We start from the raw sequence: 10,929 nt of genomic DNA on the forward strand, positions 1-10,929 counted from the left end.
TAATACACAATGTACATATTCTACATGCTGCCCTTTTACGCCATTCCTGGTCGACACACCACCGCACATATGAGATAGCAACCACCCCCACAAACCCCCCTTCAGCGGAGGTAGCTGCTAAGAAAAGCAAAAAAAAGAATAAAAAAAAAAAAAGGGCCCACATCGTTCACACTCATTTTCCTAGCTGTCACGTATAATGCATCGAAACAACAGCCTCCCATTTCCACATCTAGGCCCACAAACCCTTCCATGTTTACCTAAGACGCTTCACAATGCCCTGGATCAATCCAGTGACTAGCAACGTCGACCGCGGTAAACCACATCATTACCAATTCACTCAATTCCTCGCACGCCTTTCACACCTCCTGAGTCAGGACCCGAACGCTCAAAATCTTTTTCATTCCATCCTTCCACCTCCAATTCGGGTCTTCCGCTTCTCCTTTTTTCCCTCTACCTCTGACACATATATCCTCTTTGTAAATGTTCCTCACGATCATTCCTCCATATACCAAACCATTTCAAAACACCCTCTTCTGCTCTCTCAACCACACTCTTTTATTCCCACACATCTCTCTTACCCTATTATTACTTACATCGAATCATACGACTCACACCACATATTGTCCTCAAACAACACATTTCCAACACATCACCCTCCTCACGCCAACTCTATATAAGCCCACGCCTCGCAACCATATATCATTGTTTGGAACCACTTCTCTTCAAACATACCATTTTTGCTTTCCAAGATAATGTTCACAGCCTTCCTCACATTTCTCAACGCTGCCCAAACTTTCGCCCCCTTCCCCACCCTGTGATTCACTCCACTTCCATGGTTCCATCCGCTGCCAAAACCACTCCCAGATAAACTAAAACACTTTACTACCTCCATTTTTCTCCATTCAAACTTACCTCCCAATTTACTTGTCCTCAACCCAACGAAACCTAATAACCTTGCTCTTATTCACATTTACTCTCAGCTTTCTTCTTTCACACAACACTTTACCAAACTCCAGTCACCAGCTTCTGCAGTTTCTCACCTGAACTCAGCCACCATCGCTGTACAGCAGCGAACAACAACTGAAATCACATCCAAGCCCTACTCATTCCACAACAGCTGCAATACTTGCCCATTCTCTCCAAAACTTGCATCCACCTCCCTAACAACCCCATCTATAAACAAATTAAACAACCATGGAGACATCACGCACCCCGGCCGCAAACTGACTTTCCACTGAGAACCAATCGCTTCCCTCTTTCCTACTCGTACACATGCCTGACATCCCTCGATAAACACTCTTCACATACTTCTAAACTGTGCCTCCCATACCAATATTATTCTTAATACCTTCCAGAAAGCATCTCTCAAACTCTATCATTCTAATACCTTCCAAAAGCATCTCACAACTCTAATCATAACGCCTTCTCCAGATCCATAAATGCTACATACAAATCCATTGATTTTCAAAGTATATCTCACATACATTCTTCAAAGCAAACACCTGATCCACACATTCTCTACCACTTCTGAAACCACACTGCTCTTCCCCAATCTGATGCTCTGTACATGCTCCCCCTCTCAACCAATACCCTCCTATATAAATATTCCCCCCCCCCCCCAGTAAATACCGCAACAAACTATTCCTCTGTAATTTGAGCACTCACCTCATCCCCTCTGCCTTTGTACGGAAAATTGCACTATGCATGCATTCCGCCAATCCTCAGGCACCTCACCATCGTCATACATACATTAAATATCTTACCAACCAGTCAACAAACAGTCACCACCCTTTTTTAATACCATCCAAACCCGCTGCCTTGCCAGCTTTCACCTTCCCCGCAAAGCTTTAACTACCTCTCTCTGTTTACCCAAATTATTCTCCCTAACCCTTTCCCTTCGCAACACCACCTCGACCAAAACACCCTAAATCTGCTACTATCATCTCACACAATCAACAAACCTTCAAAATACTCACTCCATCACCTTCTCATCACCAATACTTGTTTATCACCTCCCCATTAGCCCCCTTTCACAGATGTTTCCATTTGTACTCTTGTCTACGCACTTTATTTACCTCCTTCCAAACATCTTTTTATTATCCCAAAAAATCTAATATAAGATTTATTAGTGAAATGAGAAGAGAGAGGCAATTGGACGATTTTGCAGGGAAAAAATGCAACTGAGTGGGAGATGTATAAATGAAAGAGACAGGAGGATCAAGAGAAAGGTCAAAAGGGAAAAAGAGGGCAAATGAGAGTATGGGGGTGAGAGACATCATTAAAATTTTATGGAGAATAAAAAATTTCTGGGAAGGAGGTAAATAAAGAGTGCGTAGACAAGGGAGCAAATGGAAACATCCAGTGAAGGGCGCAAATCTGGAGGGTGATAACAAGTAGTGTAATTAAAGGAGTGGAGTGAGTAATTTTGAAGGTTTGTTGAATGTGTTTGATGAAAAGAGTGGCAGAATAGGGTCTTGGACGAGTGGTGTGCAAAGTAGAGGGTTAGGGAAAAGGATTTGGTAAACAGAGAAGAGTAGTAAAAGCTTTTGCGGAAGATGAAAGCCGTCAAGGAAGCAGGTTTGGATTGTATTGCAGTGGAATTTATAAAAAAAAAAAAAGTGGTGACGTATTAGTTGACTGGTTGGTAAGGTTATTTAATGTATGTATGACTCATGGAGGGGTGCCTGAGGATTGGCGCAATGCGTGCCATATTGCCAATGTACAAATGCAAGGGATAAGAGGAGTGCTCAAGTTACAGAGTATAAAGTTTGTTGAGTATTACTGGTAAATTATATGGAGAGTATGACTGAGAGGGTGAAGTCATGTACAGAGCATCAATTGGGGAAGAGCAGTGTGGTTTCAGAGTGGCTAGAGGATGAGTGGATCAGCCGTTTGCTTTGATAATGTATGAGAGAATACTTAGAAAAGCAAAATGGATTTTGTATGAGCATTTATGATCTGGAGAAGGCATATGAAGAGTTTGATAGAGATGCTCTGTGGAAGGTAATTAAGAATATATGTGTTTGGGAGGCAAGATTTTAGCAGCAGAGGAAAAGTTTTTATCGAGATGTAAGCATGTGTACGTGTAGGAAGAGAGGAAATTGATTGGTTTTACAGTGAATGTAGGTTGCGGCAGGGTTGTGTGATGTCTCCATGGTTTGTTTCAATAGATTAATGGATGGGTCTGTTAGGGAGGTGAAATGCAAGAGTATTTAAAAGAGGGGGCAATATGAAAGGCTGTTGGGGGATGAGATAGCTGGAAGTGAGTTCAGTTGTTCGCTGATGATACACGCAGGTGGCTGATTCAAGTGAGAAACTGCACCAGAAAGCTGGTGACTGAGTTTGGTATAGTGGTCGTGAAAGAAAAAGTTAAGAGTAAAAGTGAAGAAGAGCAAGGTTTATTAGGTACAGTAGGGTTGAGGTTCAAGTCAATTGGGAGGTAGTTTGAATGGAGAACAACTGGAGGAAGTAAAGTTTTTAGATAGTCTGGAGTGGATCCAAGGCCAGCGATGAACCATGGAAGCGGAAGTGAATCATAGGTGGTGGGAGGGGCCGAAAATCCTGGGAGCCTAGAAGAATGTGTGGAAGTCGAGAACATTATCTCGGAAAGCAAAAATGGGTATGTTTGAAGGAATATGGTTCCAACAATGTTGTATGTTTGCGGAGGCCGTGGCTATGGATAGAGTTGTGCGCATGAGGGTGGATGAGCCTGGAAATGATATGTTGAGGACAATGTGAGGTGTGAGGTTGTTTGATCGAGTAAGTAATGTAAAGGTAGATAGATGTTGGAAATAAAAAGAGCGTGGATGAGAGAGCAGAAGAGGTTTTGAAATGGGTTTTGGGCAACATGGAGAGAATGAGTGAGGAAAGATTGACCACCGAGGATATATGTGTCCGTAGGTGGAGGGAACGAGGAGAAGTGGGAGACCAAATTGGAGGTAGGAAAGATGGAGTGAAAAAGATTTTGAGTGATCGGGTCTGGAACATGCAGGAGGTGAAAGGCGGCAAGGAATAGAGTGAAGTTGATCGATTGGTATACCCTGGGATGACGTGCTGTCAGTGATTGAATCAGGCATGTGAAGCGTCTGGGGTAAACCATGGAAAGTTGGAGGGCCTTGATGTTGAAAGGGAGCTGTGGTTTTTTTCGGGCATTATTGCATGACAGCTGGATACTGAGTGTGAACGAATGGGGCCCGTTTGTTACTTTTTCCTATCGCTACCCGCTACGCGACACACACATGAGGGGGAGGGGGATGTATTCCAGGTGTGGCGAGGTGGCCGATGGGAATGAATAAAGGCACGACAGTGTGAATTGTGTGCCATGGGTATAAATAATGTGTCTGTGTGTGTAATATATGTATACACTGAGATGTATAGGTATGTAATATTTAGCTGTGTGGGCGTGGGTGGATATACATGTGTATGGGGGTTGGTTGGGCCATTTCTTCTTCTGTTTTCCTTCGCTACCCCTCGGCAAAATGCGGGAACATCGACAAAGCAAAATAATCATAAATATATGAATATTATATATGATATATATATATATATATATATATAATATATATATAGTATCGTACGCTTTGTTAAATAAGTCCTGGTGTAAGGCTTCCCCATTAAAACAAGGCTTTTTGCTGAAAAAGGCCTTTTCTCTCATATCCGGACACTTTCCTGCGCCTCAGCCCTGGCCTGCCCCCGCCACCCCTCCTCCCCCCCCACACCGTTAGGTTCCACACACTAGCCACCCACGACCAGCACCTCCCGTTGCCACAACATTATCGATCCTTCACGAACTTACACGTACATTTCTTAAAGAGAACCTCGTGCACTTCCTGTAACTCATCCGTTATTCCATGACGTACATTTACGATTTCATAATAACTGGGTAATATGCACAGTGACCTATTTACTGGCGAACCGCCACGCTCATACGGGGTTAGAAATGAACCATATACGTGGATCTTACAGTCATCACCGCAGTAATTTCCCTTTCACTTCCATCGAACAGATATCGAACAGAATTATCCAGTCACATCCAGAAGCAGAAGCTACAGTAAGGAAGCTGGAGGAACGGAACAATGATAAAGTGTTCCTTCCTCTTCACCACAGAGCCACAAGCAACACTAAATGATAAGTAAGTCACTTTCTAATCACGACTGTATCAAAACCTAACACAATTCAACAATGCATAAATATGCAAATATATTTTGGTATTCACTGAACAAGTTAACACCTTATGTCTAACCCGTCTTAGAACAACCATTAGATTTACGTTCGCACTCGGTCATGAAATACAAAGGAATTATAATGTTTTATCAGATAAACCATATCAAGAAATCTAGACAGAAACTTTTGTTCATTACTGGCGAGGGCTCTACTCTAAGTTGTCCCACTACACTTTTCTATTGTCATTCTTAGCTGCTACACACAAGAATCTCCAGAAAATACAAATTTATTCATTCGCTGTATACTTTTCTGGTTTATATATATATATATATATATATAGATATATATATATATTATATATATATATATAATATATTATATATATAATATATCTATATATATATCTTTCAAATATTCGACATTTCCCGTGTTAGCAAGGTAGCGTTAAGAACAGAGGACGTGGGCCTTTGAGGGAATATCCTCACCTGGCCCCCTCTCTCCGATCCTCCTTTTGGAAAATTAATATTTATATATATATATATATATATATATATATATTTATTAATATATATATATAATATATATATTACACCTGGGGATAGGGAGAAAAGAATACATTCCCACGCAATTTCCTCGACGGTGACCGTTAGAAGGCGACTAAAGGGGAGGGGAGCGGGGGCTGAACCCTCCTCCTAACTTTGTATTTTTAACTTCTTAAAGGGAAACAGAAGAAGGAGTCACGCGGGGATCGTGATACGCCGCGAAGGCTCAGATTGGGGTGTCTAAATGTGTGTGGATGTAAACAAGATGAGAAAAAGGAGAGATGAAGAAGTGTGTTTTGAGAACAGGAACCTGTTTTGGCTCTGAGTGAAACGAAGGCTCTTCAAGGGTAAAGGGGAAATGGTTTGGGAATGTCTTGGGAGTAAAGTCAGGGTTGTGTAGAGGAACAAGAGCAAGGGAAGGAGTAGCCACTACTCCTGAAACAGGAGTGTGGAGTAAAGTGATAGAGTTAGAAGAAAGTAAACTCTAGAATGAATTGGAAAAACTGAAAGTGGATGGAAGAGATGGGTGACTATTGGAGCATATGCATCTGGCAATGAGAAGAAAGATCATGAAGGCAAGTGATTTGGGAGCAGCTGAGTGCGTTTGTTAGTGGTTTTTGATGTACGAGACCGGGTTGAGTGAGGTTGATTGAATCAAAGTGAGTAATGTGGCAGTGAGGGAAATTTATTGGGGTACATGGGGTGGTTAGTGTTGTAAATTGAAATGGAGAAGAGCTTGTAGATTTATGTCTGAAAAAGGTCTTGTGATTGGATACCTGGTTTAAATAGAGAGGTGTACATAGTATACGTATGTAAGTAGGAAGATGGCCAGAGAGCGCTAGTGTATTACGAGTTTAATTGACAGGCCGGGCGAAAGAGAGACTTTTGGAGTTAATGTGCAGGAGAGGTGCAACTGGAGCGAACAGTCCTGATACTATATTGTGGAGGCGCAGTGAAGATTAGTAAGGTTTATCATAAAAGAAGAGAGAAGTTGGGGTGAAAAGAGGTGGGAGAGTAAGTGAACTTGGGAAGGAACCTTGTGTGAGGAAGTACCAGGAGAGACTGAGTACAGAATTGGAAAAAAGGTGAGAACAAAGGAGTAGGAAGGGGGAGGAATGGGATGTATTTAGGAAGCAGTGATGGCTTGCGCAAAAGATGCTTGTGGCATGAGAAGGCGAGGGAGGGTGGGGGCATATTAGAAAGGGTAGAGAGTGGTGTATGAAGAATAAATTAGTAGTGAAAGAGAAGGAGAGAGCATTTCGACGATTTTTGCGGGAAATAATGCAAATGAGTGGGATGATGTACCAAAAGAAAGAGGCAGGAGTCAAGAAAAAGGTGAAAGAGGTGCATAAAGAGGGCAAATGAGAGGTGGGTGAGAGACATACATTAAATCTAGGAAGATTAAAAAGATGTTTGGAAGGAAGGTTAATAAAGTGCGTAAGACAAGGGAACAAATGGGAACTTCCAATGAAGGGGCAAGTGGGGAGGTGATAAACAAGTAGTGTAATGTTAACAGGAGATGGTGTAGAGTATTTTGAAGGTTTATTGATGTGTTTGATGATAGAGTGGCAGATATAGGGTTTTCGGTCGAGGTGGAGTGCAAAGTGAGAAGGTTAGGGAAAAGGATTTGGAACACAGAGAATAGTAGCAAAAGCTTTGCCGGAAGATGAAAAGCCGCAAGGTCCCGGGTTTGGATGGTATAGCAGTGGAATTTGTTTAAAAAAAAGGGAGTGACTTGTATTGTGACTGGTTGGTAAAGGTTATCAATTTGTATAATCAATCGGGAGGTGCCTGAGATTGCGGAAGGCTTGCATAGTGCCCATTGTAAAAAGGCAGAAGGGGATAAAAAGTGAGTGCTCAAATTACAGAAATATAATTTTGTTGAGTATATCCTGGGACAAATATATGGGAGGGTATTGATTAGAGGTGAAGGCATGTACAGACATCAGATTGGGGAAGAGCAGTGTGGTTCCAGAGTGGTAGAGGGATGGTGATCCGGTGTTTGCTTTGGAAGAATGTATGTGAGAAATACTTAGAAAAGCAAATGAGTTTGTATGTAGCTTTTATGGATCTGGAGAAGCATATGCCTAATTTGATAGAGATGCTCTGTGGAAGTATTAAGAATATATGGGTGTTGGAGGCAAGTTGTTAGAAAGCATGAAAAGGTTTTATCGAGGATGTACGCTTGTGGTACGTGTAGAAGAGAGGAAAGAGATTGGGTTTCTCAGTAAATGTAGGTTTGCGCAGGGTTGTGTGATGTCTCCAAGGTTGTTTAATTTGTTTATGATGGGGTTGTTTAGGGAGGTGAATGCAAGAGTTTTGAAAGAGTGGCAAGTAGCAGTTCCCCTGTTGTTGGATGAGAGAGCATGGGAAGTGAGACAGTTGTTGTTCGTTATGATACAGCGCTGGTGGCAGAGTCGTGTGAGAAACTGCAGAAGCCTGGTGACTGAGTTTGGCAAAGTACGTGAAAGAAGAAAGCTGAGAGTAAATTGAATAAGAGCAAGTTATTAGGTACAGTGGGTTAAGGACAAGTCAATTGGTAGGGTAAGTTTGAATGGAGAAAAACTGAGGGAAGTGAAGTGTTTTTAGATTCTGGGAGCGGATTTGGCAGCGGATGGATACTCATGGAAGCGGAAGTGAATATAGGGTGGGGAGGAGGCGAAAGTTCTGGAACGTTGAAGAAATGCGTGGAAGTCAGACATTTATCTCGGAAAGCAAAAATGGGTATGTTTGAAGGAATAGTGGTTCCAACAATGTTTATGGTTGCGAGCGTTTGGTTATGGATAATTGTGCGGAGGAAGTTGGATGTGATGGAAATGAGATGTTGAGGAACAATATGTGGTGTGAGGTGGTGTGCATCGAGTAAGTAATAATAGGTAAGAGAGATGTTGTTATAAAAAGAGTGTGGTTGAGAGAGCACAGAGGTTGTTTTGAAAATGGTTTTAGTCCACATGGAGAGAAAGAGGTAAGGAAAGATTGACCAGAGGATATATGTTTCAGAGTGGAGGGAACGAGAAGATGGGGAGACCAAATTGGACGGTTGAAAGAATGGATTTAAACGATTTAGAGTGATCGGGGCCTGAAAACAGCAGGAGGGGGAAAAGGCGTCAAGAATAAGTGAATTGGAACGGATCTGGTTTACCTCCGGGGTCCGACGTGCCGTCCATGAATTGAACCAGGGCAAGTAAGTCGTGGGGGTAAACATGGAAAGTTCTGTGTGTATATAATCTATATAATATATAATTATCCCCTGGGGATAGGGGAGAAGAATACTTCCCCACGTAATTCCCTGCGTGTCGTAGAAGGCGACTAAAAGGGGAGGGAGCGGGGGCTGGAAATCCTCCCCCTCGTTTTTGTTTTTTTTAATTTTCCAAAAGAAGGAACAAGGAATAGGCCAGGTGAGTATTCCCTCAAAGCCCAGTCCTCTGTTCTTAAGCTACCTCGACTAATGCGGAAATGGCAGCGGATGGGAACAATTGAAGCGAAGTGGATCATAGGTGGGGGGAGGGGCGAAAATTCTGTGGGGACTTGAAGAATGTGTGGAAGTCGAGAACATTATCTCGGAAAGCAAAAATGGGGTAATAGTTTTGAAGGAATAGTGGTTTCCCACAATGTGTATGTTGCGAGGCGTGGGCTATGGATAAGTTTGTGCGCAGGGGATGGATGTGCTGGAAATGAGATTTTGAGACATTGTGTTGGTGTGAGGTGGTTTGATCGAGTGCGTAACGTAAGGTAAGAGAGATGTGATAAATAAAAAGAGCGATAGTGTTTGAGAGAGCAGAAGAGGGTGTTTTTAAGTGTTTGGGCACATGAAAGGATGATTGATGAAAGATAGACTAACGGATATAAGTGTCGGAGTGTGAGGGAACAAGAAGAGGAGGGAGACAAATTGGAGGTGGAAAGATGGAGTGAAAAGATTTTGTGTGATCGGGGCCTGAAACAGCAGGAGGGGAAAGGAGGGCAAGGAATGAAGTGAATTGGAGCGATGTGGTATACCGTGGTTGACGTGCTGTCAGTGGAATTGAATCAAGGCATGTGAAGCTCTGGGGTAACCAATAGAAAGCTGTGTAGGTATGAATATTGCGTGTGTGGACGTAGTTATATACATGTGTATGGGGGGGGGTTGGCATTTCCTTTTCGTCTGTTTCCTTGCGCTACCTCGCAAACGCGGAGAACAGCGTCCAAAAGTATAATAAAAAAAAATAATATATATATAATATATATATAATATATATATATATATATATACATATATATAAATATTTCACGCATGACCTTTTTTCTAAAGGCTCTGCAGTTTCGAGCACCTGCATAAATTAGCAGGAAAACGCAGACGTCTTGGGGTGACAAGTTTTCTGACGAGACTGCACACCCAGTGACGTTTCAGTCACGGTGTTTATCTCCTTCAGGCAGAGCCCGGCACCCACCATACTTTTTTTTCAAGTGACCGATATGGCAGGCAAAACATGCCGAGAAACAAGGCCGTTTCGGTGAAATATACAATCAATAAAGATAAACTAGAAATAAATCAGACCTGAATCTTTAAGAAGAAAGGCTGGTATGTAGAGGGAAAGACAAAAGCAAGAGAATTCCACAGCTAGCTGTTGAGGTTAGAATCCTCGAATGGCCGAACTCCAAGGAATACAAAGGAGTTCAAACAGTTAACGACCATAGGAATTCTTTCGAGGCTGTTTGCGATAGGGAAGAATCATAAATTCTCAGATTCGTGTGGTAAAAATTAGAAAGGCATACAGATAACTTAAAAAAAGAATAACCTGCATTTGTGCAATTGACTAAGAGGGATAAATTAGCTGTGGACTTGAAACGAATATTTATCAATTCTGTCTCAAACATATATAATAGTACTGCTTTTCGACCACTCTAATTGGCAGACCGTTCCACATTCTAACACTTTTGTTCAACATAAAGGGTACTTCGCTTCATTCGCGGTAAAAATGATTACGCCATCTATACAGCATTCTCAGCTTCGGGATAAAAGGAAGATATTGTGATTTTAATCACATGTGGTTTATAGGACAGGGTTGAGGATATGGCAAGCCTAACAAGTTTTATTCATTATAGATGTTGAATTGTGGTATTTAGAAACTGAACAAGCGAATAGAAATGATTCACAAAAGATACAAAAAAGATTTGTTTAAGACTATTGGGTTTTAAAAGGTTGATGCTTTCCTATCCGAGAATGCTGAACAGGACCTGAGAGATG

This window comes from Panulirus ornatus, chromosome 58, assembly GCF_036320965.1.
Source record: "Panulirus ornatus isolate Po-2019 chromosome 58, ASM3632096v1, whole genome shotgun sequence".
NCBI lineage: Eukaryota > Metazoa > Arthropoda > Malacostraca > Decapoda > Palinuridae > Panulirus > Panulirus ornatus.